Here is a 21,561-nt window from a genome sequence, read left to right on the forward strand (position 1 = left end):
CCTCACAGTGCATACCTTTCTCTGCATTCCTTACTGTACAATCAGTGAGGAGCAGGGACGTGCAGTCAGGGGAGGCAGTGCCTCCCTTGTCATCAATGATTCAAATAATACAAAGAAGATACTTATGACACATATTCTGTGCCACAAGTATCTGCTTTAGCCTTTGTATTATGTTAATAATTTTTTACCAACTAAAAAACAGTGTCAGTGTGTTTTGGAGGCACCGCTCGTGGTGCCTCCCGCTGTCAGTGATGAAGGTCTGGAAGCGGGGGGCGGGGCCAAGCATCGGACAGTCATAACCCATTGAGAAAAAAACCTGTAAGCGGCACCTCAAGAAGTGCCGCTTTGACAGGGGCGTGCTGACAGCCCTTATCATGCAAGCACGCCCCTGTCACTGATCTCATGTGATTGGCCGATTCCGGGGGCAGCGGGGCGGGGGGAGCACTAATAATTATTATTTACATTATTTTATTATGCGCCTGCCCGTCCCCCAGTAACGCACAGCTGCTGCCAAGTGCAGTCCGACCTGAGGGGGAGGAACGGCCGCGATTCCTTCTCCTCTCACATGCAACTGCCATACCTGAGCTGCGGTGACAGAAGAGGACCTCACTGGGTGCCGGGGTGTCTGTGCTGTACTCCCCCAGTGACCCAGAGCACAGAAGCAGCAGCAGCCTCTCAGCCTCCCTGGCTCTGAGTTCCCAGTTCCCCCAGTCTGCAGCAGGCGGCTGGGGATCAGAGACAGCGGGTAGGTGGGCGTCCGGCACTTAGCACCAGACTCCGGCCGCAGCACCAGTGCCGGATTTAAAGCAGGACGTGTAGGGATCAATGTGCTCGGTACTCTACTCCCATGCCTGGGGGCTCTGCTCCATACTCTTCTAGCCCAGCCCAGGCTGCTGGCTGACTGCAGCTTCGGCAGAATTAAGATGGTGGCTGAGGGCATGATCCTCCACATCACAACAGGGGGCACTGACAGGTAAGGCACTAGCTTTTGGCCCTCTACAGTATGTTTGTGTAAGTTGTAACTGTGTGTGCACACTTTGCCCTCCCATGCCTGTTACAATGACAGCGGCTGTGATGGGGTGCTGCAGCTGGCCTGGCACCCTGGCACTTCAAGATGGCACATGGCTTCACAGAGGCCACCCTCCCTTGTCCCACTGCCCCATGTACCCCGCAAATCATGCCTGCCATGTTTATCTCCGCGCTTCCCACTTCCGTGTAATTAAACTAGACCACAACTCCAGGGAGCCTGAGAGCCTGATCACCCGCACTGAGGACACCATCTGCAACAGCGGCCTGGGTGCCACAGGGTCCTCCAGGGTGCATGTACCTTACAGTGTCGACTCGGTGATCAGGCAGCCCACCCTTAGCAATTTGTCACGGAGCATCAGCAGCCCATAGATGGAGAGGCAGCAGTGGTGGTGTCTGAGAGTGCCGGCAATCCATGTATCCTGCAGCCCCCATCCCAGCTGCTGCTGCAGGGCCAGTCCTGTATACCCACACAGTGTTCTGCAGAGTGGGCATAATTGCCCTGTGCCCATTGCCCTATCACCTATGTCTACCAGCAGGGCCACACTGGTCATCTGGCAGTCTGGTCCAGTTAAGCAGCAGATACACCTCCTGGCGATGCGCTCTGTGGGTGCGGGTTTTGTACAATTTGGCTGTGTCATGACGTCACTTTGCACAGCAACATATTTGGTAACACACTGGGTTGAGGAGCTGAGGAGTTGTGAGTGACATTACAGCTCTCCTGGTGCTGCCTTCTCCTGCTCTCCCGTCTCCCACTATTCCTCTTCTCTACCTCTCCCACTATTCCTCCTCTCTACCTCTCCCATCTCCCACTATTCCTCCTCTCTACCTCTCCCATCTCCCACTATTCCTCCTCTCTACCTCTCCCATCTCCCACTATTCCTCCTCTCTACCTCTCCCATCTCCCAGTATTCCTCCTCTCTACCTCTCCCATCTCCCACTATTCTTTCTCTCTACCTCTCCCATCTCCCAGTATTCCTCCTCTCTCCCGTCTCCACTATTCCTCCTCTCTCCTGTCTCCTCTCTACCTCTCCCATCTCCCACTATTCCTCCTCTCTACTTCTCCCATCTCCCACTTTTCCTCCTCTCTACCTCTCCCATCTCCCGCTATTTCTCCTCTCTACCTCTCCCATCTCCCACTATTCCTCCTCTCTACCTCTCCCATCTCCCACTATTCCTCCTCTCTCCCGTCTCCACTATTCCTCCTCTCTCCTGTCTCCCGCTATTCCTCCTCTCTACCTCTCCCATCTCCCACTATTCCTCCTCTCTACCTCTCCCATCTCCCGCTATTTCTCTATCGTCCTAGTGGATGCTGGGGTTCCTGAAAGGACCATGGGGAATAGCGGCTCCGCAGGAGACAGGGCACAAAAAGTAAAGCTTTTCCAGATCAGGTGGTGTGCACTGGCTCCTCCCCCTATGACCCTCCTCCAGACTCCAGTTAGATTTTTGTGCCCGGCCAAGAAGGGTGCAATTCTAGGTGGCTCTCATAAAGAGCTGCTTAGAGAAAGTTTAGCTTAGGTTTTTTATTTTACAGTGATTCCTGCTGGCAACAGGATCACTGCAACGAGGGACAGAGGGGAGAAGAAGTGAACTCACCTGCGTGCAGGATGGATTGGCTTCTTGGCTACTGGACATCAGCTCCAGAGGGACGATCACAGGTACAGCCTGGATGGTCACCGGAGCCGCGCCGCCGCCCCCCTTGCAGATGCTGAAGTAAGAAGAGGTCCAGAATCGGCGGCTGAAGACTCCTGCAGTCTTCTAAAGGTAGCGCACAGCACTGCAGCTGTGCGCCATTTTCCTCTCAGCACACTTCACACGCAGTCACTGAGGGTGCAGGGCGCTGGGGGGGGGGGCGCCCTGGGAGGCAAATGAAAACCTATTAAAAGGCTAAAAATACCTCACATATAGCCCCCAGAGGCTATATGGAGATATTTAACCCCTGCCTGTATTCACAAAATAGCGGGAGACGAGCCCGCCGAAAAAGGGGCGGGGCCTATCTCCTCAGCACACGGCGCCATTTCCTCTCACAGTTCCGCTGGTCAGGACGGCTCCCAGGTCTCTCCCCTGCACTGCACTACAGAAACAGGGTAAAACAGAGAGGGGGGGCAAATTTAATGGCAATATCTTGATATATATAAAGCAGCTATAAGGGAGCACTTATTATAAGGCTATCCCTGTCATATATAGCGCTTTTTGGTGTGTGCTGGCAGACTCTCCCTCTGTCTCCCCAAAGGGCTAGTGGGTCCTGTCTTCGTTTAGAGCATTCCCTGTGTGTCTGCTGTGTGTCGGTACGTGTGTGTCGACATGTATGAGGACGATATTGGTGTGGAGGCGGAGCAATTGCCAAATATGGGGATGTCACCTCCTAGGGGGTCGACACCAGAATGGATGCCTTTATTTGTGGAATTACGGGATAGCGTCAACTCGCTTAAGCAGTCGTTTGACGACATGAGGCGGCCGGACAATCAATTAGTGCCTGTCCAGGCGCCTCAGACACCGTCAGGGGCTGTAAAACGCCCTTTGCCTCAGTCGGTCGACACAGACCCAGACACAGGCACTGATTCCAGTGGTGACGGTGACCAATCAACCGTATTTTCCAGTAGGGCCACACGTTATATGATTTTGGCAATGAAGGAGGCGTTACATTTAGCTGATACTACAGGTACCACTAAACAGGGTATTATGTGGGGTGTGAAAAAACTACCTATAGTTTTTCCTGAATCAGAAGAATTAAATGACGTGTGTGATGAAGCGTGGGTTGCCCCTGATAAAAAGCTGATAATTTCAAAGAAATTATTGGCATTATACCCTTTCCCGCCAGAGGTTAGGGAGCGCTGGGAAACACCTCCTAGGGTGGACAAGGCGCTAACACGCTTATCAAAACAAGTGGCGTTACCTTCTCCTGAGACGGCCGCACTTAAAGATCCATCAGATAGGAGGATGGAAAATATCCAAAAAAGTATATACACACATGCAGGTGTTATACTACGACCAGCTATAGCGTCTGCCTGGATGTGCAGTGCTGGGGTAGTTTGGTCAGAGTCCCTGATTGAAAATATTGATACCCTGGACAGGGACAATATTTTACTGTCGTTAGAACAAATAAAGGATGCATTTCTTTATATGCGTGATGCACAGAGGGATATCTGCACACTGGCATCAAGGGTAAGTGCTATGTCCATTTCGGCCAGAAGAGCTTTATGGATGCGACAGTGGACAGGCGATGCGGATTCAAAACGGCATATGGAAGTTTTGCCGTATAAAGGGGAGGAGTTATTTGGAGTCGGTCTATCAGATTTGGTGGCCACGGCTACAGCCGGGAAATCCACCTTTCTACCTCAAGTCACTCCCCAACAGAAAAAGGCACCGACTTTTCAACCGCAGCCCTTTCGTTCCTTTAAAAATAAGAGAGCAAAGGGCTATTCATATCTGCCACGAGGCAGAGGTCGAGGGAAGAAACAGCAACAGTCAGCTCCTTCCCAGGAACAGAAGCCCTCCCCGGCTTCTACAAAAGCCTCAGCATGACGCTGGGGCTTCTCAAGCGGACTCGGGGACGGTGGGAGGTCGTCTCAAAAATTACAGCGCGCAGTGGGCTCACTCGCAGGTAGATCCCTGGATCTTGCAGATAATATCTCAGGGGTACAGGTTGGAATTAGAGACAGATCCACCTCGCCGTTTCCTGAAGTCTGCTTTACCAACGTCCCCTTCCGAAAGGGAGACGGTTTTGGAAGCCATTCACAAGCTGTACTCTCAGCAGGTGATAGTCAAGGTACCTCTTCTACAACAAGGGAAGGGGTATTATTCCACTCTATTTGTGGTACCGAAGCCGGATGGCTCGGTAAGGCCTATTCTAAATCTGAAGTCCTTGAACCTGTACATAAAGAAGTTCAAGTTCAAGATGGAGTCACTCAGAGCAGTGATAGCGAACCTGGAAGAAGGGGACTTTATGGTATCCTTGGACATCAAGGATGCGTATCTCCACGTTCCAATTTACCCCTCACACCAGGGGTACCTCAGGTTCGTTGTACAAAACTGTCACTATCAGTTTCAGACGCTGCCGTTTGGTTTGTCCACGGCACCTCGGATCTTTACAAAGGTAATGGCCGAGATGATGATTCTTCTTCGAAGAAAAGGCGTATTAATTATCCCATACTTGGACGATCTCCTAATAAGGGCAAGGTCCAGAGAACAGCTAGAGATGGGATTAGCAATATCTCAAGAGGTGCTAAAGCAGCACGGATGGATTCTGAATATTCCAAAATCCCAATTAATGCCGACAACTCGTCTGCTGTTCCTAGGGATGATTCTGGACACGGTTCAGAAAAAGGTTTTTCTTCCCGAGGAAAAAGCCAAGGAGTTATCCGACCTGGTCAGGAATCTCCTAAAACCAGGAAAGGTGTCTGTACATCAATGCACAAGAGTCCTGGGAAAAATGGTGGCTTCTTACGAAGCAATTCCATTCGGCAGATTCCATGCAAGAATTTTCCAAAGGGATCTGTTGGACAAATGGTCAGGGTCGCATCTTCAGATGCACCTGCGGATAACCCTGTCTCCAAGGACAAGGGTATCTCTTCTGTGGTGGTTGCAGAGGGCTCATCTATTGGAGGGCCGCAGATTCGGCATACAGGATTGGATCCTGGTGACCACGGACGCCAGCCTGAGAGGCTGGGGAGCAGTCACACAAGGAAGAAACTTCCAGGGAGTGTGGTCGAGCCTGGAAAAGTCTCTTCACATAAACATTCTGGAACTAAGAGCAATCTACAATGCTCTAAGCCAGGCGGAACCTCTGCTTCAAGGAAGACCGGTGTTGATCCAGTCGGACAACATCACGGCAGTCGCCCATGTAAACAGACAGGGCGGCACAAGAAGCAGGAGTGCAATGGCAGAAGCTGCCAGGATCCTTCGCTGGGCGGAGAATCACGTGATAGCACTGTCAGCAGTGTTCATCCCGGGAGTGGACAACTGGGAAGCAGACTTCCTCAGCAGACACGATCTTCACCCGGGAGAGTGGGGACTTCATCCAGAAGTTTTCCACATGCTAATAAACCGTTGGGAAAGACCAATGGTGGACATGATGGCGTCTCGCCTCAACAAAAAACTGGACAGGTATTGCGCCAGGTCAAGAGATCCGCAGGCAATAGCTGTGGACGCGCTGGTAACACCTTGGGTGTACCAGTCGGTGTATGTGTTTCCTCCTCTGCCTCTCATACCAAAGGTATTGAGAATCATAAGGCAAAGCGGAGTAAGAACGATACTAGTGGCTCCGGATTGGCCAAGAAGGTCTTGGTACCCGGAACTTCAAGAGATGGTCACGGACGATCCGTGGCCTCTACCTCTAAGACAGGACCTGCTTCAGCAGGGACCGTGTCTATTCCAAGACTTACCGCGGCTGCGTTTGACGGCATGGCGGTTGAACGCCAGATCCTAAAAGGAAAAGGCATTCCAGAAGAAGTCATTCCTACCTTGATTAAGGCAAGAAAGGAAGTCACCGCGAAGCATTATCACCGCATTTGGCGGAAATATGTTGCGTGGTGCGAGGATCGGAGTGCTCCGACGGAGGAATTTCAACTGGGTCGTTTCCTACATTTCCTGCAATCAGGATTGTCTATGGGTCTCAAATTGGGATCTATTAAGGTTCAAATTTCGGCCCTGTCAATATTCTTCCAAAAAGAATTGGCCTCAGTTCCTGAGGTCCAGACTTTTGTCAAGGGAGTACTGCATATACAGCCTCCTGTGGTGCCTCCGGTGGCACCGTGGGATCTAAATGTAGTTTTAGATTTCCTCAAATCCCATTGGTTTGAACCACTAAAAGATGTGGATTTGAAATATCTCACATGGAAAGTGACTATGTTACTGGCCCTGGCGTCCGCCAGGAGAGTATCTGAACTGGCGGCTTTATCTTATAAAAGCCCTTATTTAATTTTCCATTCGGATAGGGCAGAGCTGCGGACGCGTCCGCATTTTCTCCCTAAGGTGGTATCAGCGTTTCACCTGAACCAGCCTATTGTAGTGCCTGCGGCTACAAGCGACTTGGAGGACTCCAAGTTGTTGGACGTTGTCAGAGCTTTAAAAATATACATTTCAAGGACGGCTGGAGTCAGAAAATCTGACTCGCTGTTTATACTGTATGCACCCAACAAGTTGGGTGCGCCTGCTTCTAAGCAGTCGATTGCTCGTTGGATTTGTAACACAATTCAACTTGCACATTCTGTGGCAGGCCTGCCACAGCCTAAATCTGTTAAGGCCCATTCCACAAGGAAGGTGGGCTCATCTTGGGCGGCTGCCCGAGGGGTCTCGGCATTACAACTCTGCCGAGCAGCTACGTGGTCAGGGGAGAACACGTTTGTAAAATTCTACAAATTTGATACCCTGGCAAAGGAGGACCTGGAGTTCTCTCATTCGGTGCTGCAGAGTCATCCGCACTCTCCCGCCCGTTTGGGAGCTTTGGTATAATCCCCATGGTCCTTTCAGGAACCCCAGCATCCACTAGGACGATAGAGAAAATAAGAATTTACTTACCGATAATTCTATTTCTCGGAGTCCGTAGTGGATGCTGGGCGCCCATCCCAAGTGCGGATTATCTGCAATACTTGTACATAGTTATTGTTAACTAATTCGGGTTATTGTTTAGGGAGCCATCTTTCAGAGGCTCCTCTGTTATCATACTGTTAACTGTGTTTAGATCACAAGTTGTACGGTGTGATTGGTGTGGCTGGTATGAGTCTTACCCGGGATTCAAAATCCTCCCTTATTGTGTACGCTCGTCCGGGCACAGTACCTAACTGGAGTCTGGAGGAGGGTCATAGGGGGAGGAGCCAGTGCACACCACCTGATCTGGAAAAGCTTTACTTTTTGTGCCCTGTCTCCTGCGGAGCAGCTATTCCCCATGGTCCTTTCAGGAACCCCAGCATCCACTACGGACTCCGAGAAATAGAATTATCGGTAAGTAAATTCTTATTTTCTCCTCTCTACCTCTCCCATCTCCCACTATTCCTCCTCTCTACCTCTCCCACTAGTCCTCCTCTCTACCTCTTCCATCTCCCACTATTCCTCCTCTCTACCTCTCCCATCTCCCACTATTCCTCCTCTCTATCTCTCCCACTATTCCTCCTCTACCACTACCATCTCCCACTATTCCTCCTCTCTACCTCTCCCACTATTCCTCCTCTCTACCACTACCATCTCCCACTATTCCTCCTCTCTACCTCTCCCATCTCCCGCTATTTCTCCTCTCTACCTCTCCCATCTCCCACTATTCCTCCTCTCTACCTCTCCCATCTCCCACTATTCCTCCTCTCTACTTCTCCCATCTCCCACTATTCCTCCTCTATACCTCTCCCATCTCCCACTATTCCTCCTCTCTACCTCTCCCACTAGTCCTCCTCTCTACCTCTTCCATCTCCCACTATTCCTCCTCTCTACCTCTCCCATCTCCCACTATTCCTCCTCTCTATCTCTCCCACTATTCCTCCTCTACCACTACCATCTCCCACTATTCCTCCTCTCTACCACTACCATCTCCCACTATTCCTCCTCTCTACCTCTCCCATCTCCCACTATTCCTCCTCTCTCCCGTCTCCACTATTCCTCCTCTCTCCTGTCTCCCGCTATTCCTCCTCTCTACCTCTCCCATCTCCCACTATTCCTCCTCTCTACCTCTCCCATCTCCCGCTATTTCTCCTCTCTACCTCTACTATCTCCCACTATTCCTCCTCTCTACTTCTCCCATCTCCCACTATTCCTCCTCTATACCTCTCCCATCTCCCACTATTCCTCCTCTCTACCTCTCCCACTAGTCCTCCTCTCTACCTCTTCCATCTCCCACTATTCCTCCTCTCTACCTCTCCCATCTCCCACTATTCCTCCTCTCTATCTCTCCCACTATTCCTCCTCTACCACTACCATCTCCCACTATTCCTCCTCTCTACCACTACCATCTCCCACTATTCCTCCTCTCTACCTCTCCCATCTCCCACTATTCCTCCTCTCTACCTCTCCCATCTCCCACTATTCCTCCTCTCTACCTCTCCCATCTCCCAGTATTCCTCCTCTCTCCTGTCTCCACTATTCCTCCTCTCTCCTGTCTCCCGCTATTCCTCCTCTCTACCTCTACCATCTCCCACTATTCCTCCTCTCTACTTCTCCCATCTCCCACTATTCCTCCTCTATACCTCTCCCATCTCCCACTATTCCTCCTCTCTACCTCTCCCACTAGTCCTCCTCTCTACCTCTTCCATCTCCCACTATTCCTCCTCTCTACCTCTCCCATCTCCCACTATTCCTCCTCTCTATCTCTCCCACTATTCCTCCTCTACCACTACCATCTCCCACTATTCCTCCTCTCTACCACTACCATCTCCCACTATTCCTCCTCTCTACCTCTCCCATCTCCCACTATTCCTCCTCTCTACCTCTCCCATCTCCCAGTATTTATCCTCTCTACCTCTCCCATCTCCCAGTATTCCTCCTCTCTACCTTTCCCATCTCCCAGTATTCCTCCTCTCTACCTCTCCCATCTCCCACTATTCCTCCTCTCTACCTCTCCCATCTCCCACTATTCCTCCTCTCTATCTCTCCCACTATTCCTCCTCTCTACCACTATCATCTCCCACTATTCCTCCTCTCTACCACTATCATCTCCCACTATTCCTCCTCTCTACCTCTCCTATCTCCCACTATTCCTCCTCTCTACCTCTCCCATCTCCCACTATTCTTCCTCTCTATCTCTCCTATCTCCCAGTATTCCTCCTCTCTATCTCTCCCACTATTCCTCCTCTCTACCACCATCATCTCCCACTATTCCTCCTCTCTACCTCTCCTATCTCCCACTATTACTCCTCTCTACCTCTCCCATCTCCCACTATTCCTCCCCTCTATCTCTCCCGCTATTCCTCCTCTCTACCACCATCATCTCCCACTATTCCTCCTCTCTACCTCTCCATCTCCCACTATTCCTCCTCTCTAGCTCTCCCACTATTCCTCCTCTCTACCACTATCATCTCCCACTATTCCTCCTCTCTACCTCTCCTATCTCCCACTATTCCTCCTCTCTATCTCTCCCATCTCCCACTATTCCTCCTCTCTATCTCTCCCATCTCCCACTATTCTTCCTCTCTATCTCTCCTATCTCCCAGTATTCCTCCTCTCTATCTCTCCCATTTCCCGCTATTCCTCCTCTCTACCACCATCATCTCCCACTATTCCTCCTCTCTATCTCTCCCACTATTCCTCCTCTCTACCACTATCATCTCCCACTATTCCTCCTCTCTACCTCTCCCATCTCCCACTATTCCTCCTCTCTATCTCTCCCACTATTCCTCCTCTCTACCACTATCATCTCCCACTATTCCTCCTCTCTACCTCTCCCATCTCCCACTATTCTTCCTCTCTACCTCTCCTATCTCCCAGTATTCCTCCTCTTTACCTCTCCCATCTCCCAGTATTCCTCCTCTCTACCTCTCCCATCTCCCACTATTCCTCCTCTCTCCCGTCTCCACTATTCCTTCTCTCTCCTGTCTTCCGCTATTCCTTCTCTCTACTTTAATTTTACATACCAGCACTTCTATTTACTAACATCAATGACTGATTTACCCCAAATATAAGTGGGATGTGCATTTGCTATACCATTTGGCATAACAACTTTAGGAGGACATTGTGTGTTTACAGCAGACATGTGGGACCATATCCCCACTCCCCTACCTTTCCGCACCAGCAACTGAGCTTCCCCAGCTGCAGTGCCTCACCAGCCACTGACCTCACCGCACGCCACTGGTGAGGAGTGAGGTGTGCTGGGGTCAATGGCTGGTGAGGTAGTGGCCAGTATCAGAGCCAGATTTACACACATATATGATTTGGTAGTGTGATTTACCACAAAGATGACTAGAACACCACAAAGATGGTATGAATAATATAAAGATGACACTCATAAGTTATAAATATCCTCCCTGTATTACTCGAATCATAGCCAGAGTTGTAGCATGTAGCCATGGCTCCCGGAGCAAGCACACGTCACGGTGCCCCCCCCCCCTTCCCCTATATATACACACAAACACATAGCTCCTGACAGGGAAAAAAGCATTGAACACCACGGGGAAAAAAAAACACAATAGCCTCCACAAAGAAAAGCACTCTGTACCAGTTACGCTTACACATGTAACTCAGGGCCGGATTAATGTCCACAAGGGCCTGGGGCTGAAAATGATCTAGAGCATATTGTGAAAAGTTGAGGAGGTGTTGCTGATGCTGTGTGGTTGTGGCCAGTGCCATGCTAACATGTACACTCCCTACACTATAAGCCCCAATAGCTCCCAAAATATGTAAAAGCAGAAAAACAGAATTACTTTGTGAGGAAATTGGAAATATTATTTTAATTCTTGTGATTTATGGCAACAATAAGTCCATCTGGGCAATTAATCATCATCATGCCTTCATGGTAATTGGCCTATTTTTATCCGGGGCCTGGAGCTGTAGCTCCATCTGCCCCATTGTTAATCTGGCCCTGCTGCCAGGTATACAGTGCTCTGCAGCGGCATTAGGGGTACAGTGCTCCGCATTGGCGCTGGGGTGACAGTGCTGGGCAGGGCGATCAGCTGCACACATACTTGCAACCCACAATCCTTTCCGCTGTCATTATCAGTCCTGTGGGGATGAAATGTGTTCTGTGCTCCCTCTTTTTGATATTATGGGGGGATCTACTCTCTGCTGCCGGCAGATACTGTGACCCTTTTCAGAAAGTCACAGAGTATGCATTTAAAGGTTTATTCTAGCAAGAACATTTAAAAGGCAATAAGCATGTAATTAATAATAATAATAAAAATTAAGCACAAAACAGTTAAAGCACAGAATATTGTACATAATGCAAAAAAAAAAAAAAAAAAAAACAACACCCCAAATAACCTCTACAATAAATATATGAATCACTTATACAGTATACATCACGTTAGGGGTAGTACAGGTTGAGTATCCCTTATCCAAAATGCTTGGGACCAGAGGTATTTTGGATATCGGATTTTTCCGTATTTTGGAATAATTGCATAGCATAATGAGATATCATAGTGATGGGACCTAAATCTAAGCACAGAATGCATTTATGTTTCATATACACCTTATACACACAGCCTGAAGGTCATTTTAGCCAATATTTTTTATAACTTTGTGCATTAAACAAAGTGTGTGTATATTCACACAATTCATTTATATTTCATATACACCTTTTACACACAGCCTGAAGGTCATTTAATACAATATTTTTAATAACTTTGTGTATTAAACAAAGTTTGTGTACATTGAGCCATCAAAAAACAAAGGTTTCACTATCTCACTCCAAAAAGTCTGTATTTCGGAATATTCCGTATTTCGGAATATTTGGATATGGGATACTCAACCTGTAGTACCATTTTAAATAATATAGTTAAAAGTTTGCTAAAGACTGTTCTTTGTTCTGCTGTTACAAAATCCTTATTTTGTATCTACCAAAGGCAAGCACTGTAATAATTTTTTCTTCTTTTTATTAGCAGCCTTTCAGTATTACAGTCATATGCAATCCTATTCAGGTTACATGCACATACTGTTCCTTTAAAATAGACATTGAAAAGGATTGCATATGAATATGCAGTATTTTGTATTATTGCATTATGTATAATATTCTGTGATTTAACTATTATTATGTTTTAATTACATGGGGGGGGGGGGGGTGTTTAGGGTGTTTAGGCACTAGTGTTGGATTAGGATTTGGCTGCAAGAGGGGAGGGTTAGGGGTAGGGTAAGGAGAAGGGTTAGCAGATTTAGTAAAATGTGTTGAGATTCTGAGCATCCGAATGCTGCTGTCAGTATTCTGAGTGCTGCAATTTAGACTGTCAGAATTTCATGCTCAACCCCTTTAAACACATACTCTGACAAAGGAGCCAGAACAAACATGACAACAGTTATTGTCAGCCATATCTAAAGTTTTGGTATACTCCTGATTCCTTGAGACAGGTCTTCCCTCCCCTTAGAGTGGAGTGGACTAGGCAGTGCTGTAACTAGACATTTTGGTGCCCTGTGCCAAAAAGAAAATTGATGCCCCCCTCTCCATACTTAAAATAGGGCAGTGTGCACCAAAGGCGTGCGTCAAAAATATAGGGACGTGGCCAGGGCCGGTGCTAGGGTGTTCGGCGCCCTCCTGCAAACTGTACATTTTGCGCCCTCCAACAGCCGCATCATAGTCATTGGCCCAAATTTATTAAGCCTTAAAAGGTGATAATGTGGAGACGGCTAAAGAACCAGCCAATCAGCTTCCTAATTGAGATGTTACAGGCTGTGTTTGAAAAATGAGAGTTAAGAGCTGGTTGTCTGGTACTTTATCACACTTTATCCATCTCCACATAATCACTTTTAAGGCTTAAAACATTTGGGCCTATTAAAATGTGAAAAGAGTGATTGGGTGATGGGGAGAGGGTGAGAGTCAGTGTGTGACAGAGAGAGGATGACAGGAGAGAGAAGTGACATGGAGGGGGTAGCGGCAGGGAGCAGTGGGAGATGGGCATAGAGTGACGCTGGGAGAGGCAATGGATGCCAGTGAGAGGCGGAAGGTGACAATGAGAGGTAGAGAGTGACCAGCAGAGGGTGAAAAGAGAGGGTGACAGGGAGAGGGTGAGAGTTAGTAGGTGACAGGAGAGAGAGGTGACAGGGAAATGGTGAGAATCAATGGGTAACAGGAGAGATAGGTGATGGGGAGGCAGTGACGTGCAGAGAGGTGAGGCAGGAGGGCAGAGCCTTTCCTGTCATACTAACGTATAAGACAAAGGTTTGACTATACAAAGTACATGAAAAATACAAATAAGATAAGAAATATCTTTGTGTATTATTCTAAGAATTTAGACAGTGCCTCCCCTGCTTACCTTATCTGCACATCTCTGATCAAAACTCACAAATTTCCAGCAGTATATATTGCTGCACCCGTGTATAATACCCTTGAGCTCATATATTCTGTGTAAACCTTGCTCTGGTACTCAGGGGTGTTTCTACAGAGGAGGGGGCCCGTGTGCACCTCCGGGTGGGCCCCCTCCTCTGAACGGCACTGTAAACTCTGGCATTGTGCTGGAGTCTACTTTCCCTCGTCAATGCTGCGCCCGCCACTGGACTCCGGTAAGGTAAGTATTTAAATGGGTGCAATGTGTGCGGTGTGGGCCCCCCTGGACTCAGGGGCCCATGTGCACCGCACACATTGCACCCATTATAGAAACGCCAATGCTGGTACTAGCTGAGCCATTTATCTCACCACACGTCCACGTACGGGTGTCAGATTACACACACGAATATCATACCAGCCCCCCTTCCCGCCCACACGAACAGGATACTACCCCCCCTCTACAGACACACGAATAGGATACTACCCCCCTCGCTCCCCAGACACACAAATAGGATACTACCCCCCCTCCCTCCCCAGACACATGAATAGGATATTACACCCCCCCGTCCCCAGACACACAAATAGGATACTACCCCCCTCCCTCCCCAGACACATGAATAGGATATTACACCCCCCCGTCCCCAGACACACAAATAGGATACTACCCCCCTCCCTCCCCAGACACATGAATAGGATATTACACCCCCCCGTCCCCAGACACACAAATAGGATACTACCCCCCTCCCTCCCCAGACACATGAATAGGATATTACACCCCCCCCGTCCCCAGACACACAAATAGGATACTACCCCCCTCCCTCCCCAGACACATGAGTAGGATATTACACCCCCCCGTCCCCAGACACACAAATAGGATACTACACCCCTCCCTCCCCAGACACATGAATAGGATATTACACCCCCCCGTCCCCAGACACACAAATAGGATACTACACCCCTCCCTCCCCAGACACATGAATAGGATATTACACCCCCCCGTCCCCAGACACACAAATAGGATCCTACACCCCTCCCTCCCCAGACACATGAATAGGATATTACACCCCCCCGTCCCCAGACACACAAATAGGATACTACCCCCCCTCCCTCCCCAGACACATGAATAGGATATTACACCCCCCCGTCCCCAGACACACAAATAGGATACTACACCCCTCCCTCCCCAGACACATGTATAGGATATTACACCCCCCCGTCCCCAGACACACAAATAGGATACTACACCCCTCCCTCCCCAGACACATGAATAGGATGTTACACGTCCCCAGACACACAAATAGGATACTACCACACCCCCCCCAGACACATGAATAGGATATTACACCCCCCCGTCCCCAGACACACAAATAGGATACTACCCCCCTCCCTCCCCAGACACATGAATAGGATATTACACCCCCCCCGTCCCCAGACACTCAAATAGGATACTACCCCCCCCCCCAGACACATGAATAGGATATTACACCCCCCCCCGTCCCCAGACACACAAATAGGATACTACCACCCCCCCCCCCCCAGACACATGAATAGGATATTACACCCCCCCGTCCCCAGACACACAAATAGGATACTACCCCCCTCCCTCCCCAGACACATGAATAGGATATTACACCCCCCTGTCCCCACACACACAATTAGGATACTACCCCCCCTCCCTCCCCAGACACATGAATAGGATATTACACCCCCCCGTCCCCAGACACACAAATAGGATACTACCCCCCCTCCCTCCCCAGACACATGAATAGGATATTACACCCCCCCGTCCCCAGACACACAAATAGGATACTACCCCCCCCCTCCCCAGACACATGAATAGGATATTACACCCCCCCGTCCCCAGACACACAAATAGGATACTACTACCACCCCCACCCCCCCCAGACACATGAATAGGTACCCCCCCTCTGTTTATCTGCAGCAGAAGTTACCTGTCTCAGCTCTTCTGTGGCTTGTTGCTAGAGATACGGGCTGCTACAGGCTGGCTGCTCCTTTTCTCATGATGACAGCTTGCCTTGCTCCTCCAGACAGTGCACACTGCACAGTCACTTGTACATCATGTGACTTCCTGTGTCCCCTCTCTGAATCCAGCACTGACGGGAGGGGAGAGAGGGGGGCGGTGCTGAAGACTGGCGAGTCTTCGGTGAAGCAGGGGAGAGAAGAGAGGAGTTTGGGGAGGCGACGTTGCTGCCTGTGTTCCAGCAGACATGAGCAGAGAGGAGGAGCAAGGAGGAGAGAGGGTGGGAGCCTGACTCACAGGAGGAGATCACGCTGAGTGGCAGAAGAGCTTCTGTTCACATTTGCGGCGCCGTTGCCTGTCACAGTGTGACAGGTGGTGCGGCAGCCAGCAGAAACACGGCGCATCAGCAAAGTAGCAGAGTGGGGAGAGCGCCTCTCCAGAGTGGCGCCTCCCTGCTTTGCAGACCTTGCTGAGCGGGTAGCGCCGGCTCTGGACGTGGCTTTACGGGGAAGGGGTGTGACCACAGAATAGTACCAATTCACATTGCACCACACAGTAACATACGTTAGTCACATTACACCATACAGTAGCGTCCGTCGGTCACATTACATGACACAGTAGCGTCCGTCAGTCACATTACACCACACAGTAGCATCCGTCAGTCACATTACCAAGAACAGTAGTGTCCATTAGTCACATTTCACGACACAGAGCGACCGTCAGTCACATTACACGACACAGTAGCGACCGTCAGTCACACCTACACGACACAGTAGCGACCGTCAGTCACATTATACAACACAGTAGCGACCGCCAGCCACATTACATGACACAGTAGTGACCGTCAGCCACATTACACGATACAATAGCTTGTCCCATCTGCACTGACAGTCAGCTGCTGGCTTCTGTTTCCTGCAAGTGTCCCTCTCCAGACCACACACTACTGGATGCGCTGGGGGGGGGGGGGGGCCCACAGGAAGCACACTGTCTCTCCATGCTACAGGCATGGATTCTGGGCAGGAGAAGTGAGTGGGCATGGCTTCAGCTGCCCACTCACGGGGACAAGATAGCTGCAGCTAAAGAGGGGGACTAGGGAGAGGGCACACACTATCTCCATGCTACAGGCATGGTTGCTGGTGCAGGAGGGAGTGGGCGGGGCTTAGGCTGCCCACTCACTAGGACAAGATAGTTACTGTAGCTGCAGCCAGAGAGGGGGACTAAGGAGAGAGTGCACCCTATCTCCATGCTACAGGCATGGTTGCAGTGCAGGAGGAGTGAGGGCGGGACTTCGGATGCCCACTCACGGGGACAAAATAGCTGAAGCCGAAGAGGGGGCGGAGCCTGTGGATGGACAGCTGCTGCACTGCCCGGCTAGGAGCTGGGCGGCGCACCTCACCGCGGGCAGCGCTCCAGCTAGTGGCAGTGGCTATGGAGTTGTATTTTACAATAGGCAGTAGTGAAGCGGCCCTGCGGGTTGTGCTGGTGGTCCTGCGCCCACAGTGCACATGCGCTATGTGCCAGGCACCGCTGGCACACACCAAGTTACGGCCCTGGGACTAGGCCAAGGAAGCAGGGGATGGATATGCCCTCCAGGCCAGTACAGTTTTTATTTTATTTTTGAAAATACATTTTATTGATTTTTCGCAAATACGATAACAAGTATACAGAAGAAACGGCTTGGTCCAACACAGGAAGTACATGGGAAGGGGATACCATGAAGATAAATCCACAGCTGTATATAATAACCCTTCTAATCAATTATCAGACACCGTGCCCAAAGCATGGCGAGCGCAGTGAGGGTACGTGGTACACTTCTATGGTGTCCATGTCGACGTACTGACAAAAAAACAACGAAAAATGCATGTCGGTATTTTTACCTGTCGGCATTTTACATGTCGGTATTTTGACCTTGTCGGTATTTTAAATGTCGCTATTTTGTCCATGTCGGGATTTTGACCTTGTCAGGATTTTGATCATTGGTCAATTGCTGTCGGGATTTCGACCGTCAGGATTTTGATTGGAGGTATTTCATACGGGCCACATGCTGCATTGCATGTCTGGTGGCCATAAGAGAGGTAGAAGAAGTGGCCCGGCCGACTGTGTGCTTGTGAGAGTGTGTGCAGTGTGATTGGCCAGGCAGCGTCTAGGGTGCACAGTGCATTTCCTTCCTGCATGTGCTGCCATTCTGCATCATGCTCTCCTCTTCGAGCCCAGTCCTTTCCCATACTGTATATGTGGCTCTGCCTCCTCCACTCCACCAATACACAGCATGGTGCATGTGACATCACAATTGGCCATTGCAGCTCCCAGTCGACTATGTGAGCCCTGTAGGATTAACTGCCTGCCTGGCCAAATATCCGACCAAGCTACTAGCTTGGGTACCACATCATGATTCCGGTCCCTATATAAGCTGGGAAGGAAACAGCAGGCAGAGGTCACCCAATACCACACACTTTGCTGACTGCCCCTGATCCCATGTCAACTTCTCCTCCTCCAACAGGTAAGTTTCTTTGTGTGATTCTATTTTTTAATCATTCTCTATCTGTTCATGCCAAAGTCAGCCTCTCATCCCTTTTCTTACCTATGCCAGCATTCTGCCTTTTTCCTCTCACTTGTCTCTTACCACCTGTCACCCTCTCCTTGTCACCTACTGCCTCTCCCTGTCACCCTCTGCCTTTGCTCATCATCTACTCCCTCCCATTGTCACCCTCTACCTCTCTCCAGTGTCACCAACTGTATCCCCCCAGCATCACCCTCAGCCTGTCACCTATTGACTGTCACCCACTACCTCTACCCAGCATCACCCTCAGCCTGTCACCTTTTGATTTGCCCACTGCCTCTCCTCATCATCACCCACTTCATGACACCCAATGTATTTCCCTAGTGTCACCCCTGCCTGTCACCCACTGCCTCTCCCCACCATCACCTTTGGCCTGTCACCCACTGCCTGTTCCCAGTATCATCTACTGCCTCTCCCTGTCACCCTCTGCCTTTGCTCATCATCTACTCCCATTGTCACCCTCTACCCCTCCCCAGTGTCACCCACTGCATCCCACCAGCATCACCCTCAGCCTGTCACCTATTGACTGTCACCCACTACCTCTACCCAGCATCACCCTCAGCCTGTCACCTATTGATTTACCCACTGCCTCTCCCCATCATCACCCACTTCATGACACCCACTGTCTTTCACTAGTGTCACCCCTTGCCTGTTAACCACTGCCTCTCCCCACCATCACCTTTGGCCTGTCACCCACTGCCTCTCCCCAGCGTCACCCACTGCATGTTACTCAGTGCCTCTCCCTAGTGTCACCCCTTCCCATCACCCACTGCCTCTCCTCAGCCTACTGCCTCTCCCTAGCATCACACCCTGCCTGTCACCCACTGCTTCTCCCATTTGGCGGAGGGCGCAATTTACAGTTTGCAGGGAGGCACCGATCACCGTAGAACCTGGTCGGCCCTGATTGTGAGAATCACATACTGTATTCCTTTGATTGCTTTATTTTCATACCATTGATACTCATTTGAGCATGTTCTTTAGCCTTTGATTATGGTTGTAGCTACTACAAATGTAAATTTTGAAACAGTTGAATCTTTTATGTATCTGTATTTCTCTTATGTCCTAGAGGATGCTGGGGGTCCACATTAGTACCATGGGGTATAGACGGGTCCCTTGGGAGCCATGGGCACTTTAAGAGTTTAATAGTGTGGGCTGGTTCCTCCCTCTATGCCCCTCCTACCAGACTCAGTTTATAAAATGTGCCCAGTGGAGCCGGTCACAGCTAGGGGAGCTCCTAGGGGCTTTTCTAGTTTTATTATTTTTTAAGAGCTGTTAGGTACCAGCCTCCCTGCTTCGTGGGACTTAGGGGGGGAGTAGGATCCAACCCTTGAGGTTAATGGCTCCTATCTCCACTGACAGGACACTGAGCTCCTGAGAGTGTCGATCGCAAGCACCCAAGGCGACCGCTTGCTCCCACAGCACTGCCGCCCCCCCTTAACAGAGCCAGAAGATGTGGTGGTGAGTATGAGATCCTGACCATTTGAATGGTGGCACAAGGGTGGGAGCGTAGCGCTGATTCTGCGCTCCAGAGGACTCAGAGGTACAGTTGTGCGGCGCTGTGAGGGGCGCCCTGGGCCAGCACAATACCCTAACACTGGTCATCTGAGCTAACAGGGGTTAATCCCACTGTTAGCAACAAGCACACCTCAGGCCAGTATAAAATAATAAATGCGGGAAGATGCGCCATTAAAGGGGGCGGGGCTTCTCTTCAGAGTGGATCCAGCACTCACCAGCACCATTTTCTCGCTGCAGATCACACTACAGAGAGGCTGACAGGGAGCGCTGCCCTCCATTTCACTCCAGTTATCCTCTGCGGTACCGGGGTGTTATAGAAAGGGGGGGGGGGGGGGGTGTTATTCACTGTTTAATCTATTAAGGTTACTCAGTCAGTACCAGGCATTTATCATAATAACTGCCCTACTGGGGCGCTGTGTGTGCTGGCTCCTTATACTCTGTGTCTCTCTGAAGGTACTTTGGGGGAAACTGTGTCTGACATTTTCCTGTGTGTGTGTGTGTGTGTGTGTGTATGTTATATATCTCACATTACCATGTCTAGGGACTCTGTATCTTGTGCTGCAGAGTGTGTGTCTATTTCATGTACTCAGGAATGCAATATACTGTCTCAGGTTTCTGAATCCGAACCCCCATGGGTGGCTTATATTAAGGGAATGATATCCCAGGTTTCATCTAGGATAGCTCATAATGAGACTGAAACACAGGTTTGAAAAGATCTGTAGAGGTAATGTCGTATTCTGCTCCCGCTACCTCATCCAAAACCCTTGGTATATATCCTAAAAAGCGTGCTCTTGCCCAAATAATGCAAGTCGACACGGATACCGATTCTGACACAGGAGACGGTGAGGGGGATATACTGAGGGGTGAGGCATCCCTTGCTAAGGGGGTGCAACTCATGATTGAGGCTATTAGGGACATTTTACACATTACTGATAAGGTACCTGAGCAAGTAGAGGAGGCTTACTTTACTGACAATAAGAAATCCTCCCTTATATTCCCTGCATCTAAGGAATTAAACGCATTGTTTGAAAAACCCTGGGAAAACCCAGAGAAAAAATTACAGATCCCTAAAAGGGTTCTCATTTCTTTTCCTTTACCTGAGGAGGATAGGAAAAAGTGGGAAAACCCACCGGTAGTAGACGCTTCTGTTTCTTGGTTGTCTAAGAAAGTGGTTTTGCCTGTCCCTGGATCCACCACTTTAAAAGAGCCGACTGCAAGATTGAGACTATACTCAAATCTTTATACACAGCAAATGGCGTAGCATTAAGACCCACTATTGCTTGTGCATGGATTTCTAAAGCCATAGTAAAGTGGTCAGGCACTTTACTAGAGGAGTTAGATTCTATGGATAGAAGTGACATTGAATTGTTTTTACGTTACATACAGAATTCTGCAGGTTTCATGGTGGAAGCCATGAAAGACCTTGGACATCTGAACGCGAGGGCTTCTTCCATTGCTGTCTCTGCACGCAGAGGACTCTGGCTGCGCCAATGGTCTGCGGATGCAGAATCCAAGAAGAGTGTGGAGAACCTACCCTTCATAGGTCAGGCTCTGTTTGGGGAAGCGTAAGATGCGTGGATCTCCACGGCA

General features: G+C 49.8%; 1 long non-coding RNA gene across 2 annotated transcripts in view; it reads left to right on the forward strand.

Moving 5' to 3' along the window:
* Positions 1-390: 390 nt before the first annotated feature.
* Positions 391-21,561, forward strand: part of LOC135051124 (uncharacterized) — a 72,836-nt gene continuing 51,665 nt past the window's right edge. The window contains exon 1 of one of the 2 annotated variants that reach the window (XR_010242052.1): positions 391-973. This is a non-coding gene — a long non-coding RNA (uncharacterized LOC135051124). The remainder of the gene's footprint in view (positions 974-21,561) is intronic. The other variant, XR_010242053.1, reaches the window with a different exon arrangement.

The sequence above is a fragment of the Pseudophryne corroboree genome, chromosome 2 (assembly GCF_028390025.1).
Source record: "Pseudophryne corroboree isolate aPseCor3 chromosome 2, aPseCor3.hap2, whole genome shotgun sequence".
In the NCBI taxonomy this organism is placed as follows: domain Eukaryota; kingdom Metazoa; phylum Chordata; class Amphibia; order Anura; family Myobatrachidae; genus Pseudophryne; species Pseudophryne corroboree.